General features: G+C 41.7%; 1 non-coding gene across 1 annotated transcript; it reads left to right on the top strand.

Annotated features, from left to right (window-relative positions):
• Positions 1-278: 278 nt before the first annotated feature.
• Positions 279-383, top strand: LOC142165122 (small nucleolar RNA R71). Its single transcript, XR_012696093.1, has one exon. It is a non-coding gene; the product is annotated as a small nucleolar RNA R71 (small nucleolar RNA).
• Positions 384-683: the final 300 nt, after the last annotated feature.

Genomic DNA, 683 nt, shown 5'->3' with positions numbered 1-683 from the left:
GGTCGTTTACTCAAAATTCTAATCCTAGTTCATTTCTTCAATTTTAAGCTTTCAAAATGAGAATTTCCATTTAGATTTGACTCCAAACTTCCTGAATTTTAATTCTGACCATACACACAAGTCAATATACCTGAGATGAAGCCGCTCATGGCCTCAAACTGCTGAATGACGCGCCGGAGCTCAGAACGACCGGTCGGGTCGTTACAAGCATCGACTATAATTTTTGTTTGGGGATGGAGCCCTTCTATGAAAGTGTGAGCTAACACTTCATTCGTCTGATTGTGATGAGGACAGTCTCTGAGTAGCCCCTTAAACCTTTCCCAAGCTGAGTATAAAGATTCCCCTACTTTCTGTTTGAAGGCAACTATCTCACTTCTGATCTTTGCAGTTTTGCCTGAAGGGAAGAACCTTGCCAGAAATTTTCTTGCCAAATCGTTCCATGATGTAATGGAATTAGCTTCTTCTGCCTTTAGCCATCACTTAGCTTCGCCCAACAGAGAGAATGGAAAAAGTATGAGCCTCACATAATCTCTGGAGTGATCCCATTAGTGATATAAGTATCACTAATCTCCAAGAAGTTCAGAATATGCTGTTGTGGATCCTCGTGTGGAAGACCCATAAACTGTCCGTTTGCATGAAGTAGCTGGATCATGCACTGTTTTAGCTCAAAGTGCCCAGTGATT

Source organism: Nicotiana tabacum, chromosome 1, assembly GCF_000715075.1.
Source record: "Nicotiana tabacum cultivar K326 chromosome 1, ASM71507v2, whole genome shotgun sequence".
NCBI lineage: Eukaryota > Viridiplantae > Streptophyta > Magnoliopsida > Solanales > Solanaceae > Nicotiana > Nicotiana tabacum.
Note: the sequence above shows the minus strand (reverse complement) of the source record. Positions and strands in the feature narration are given on the sequence as shown.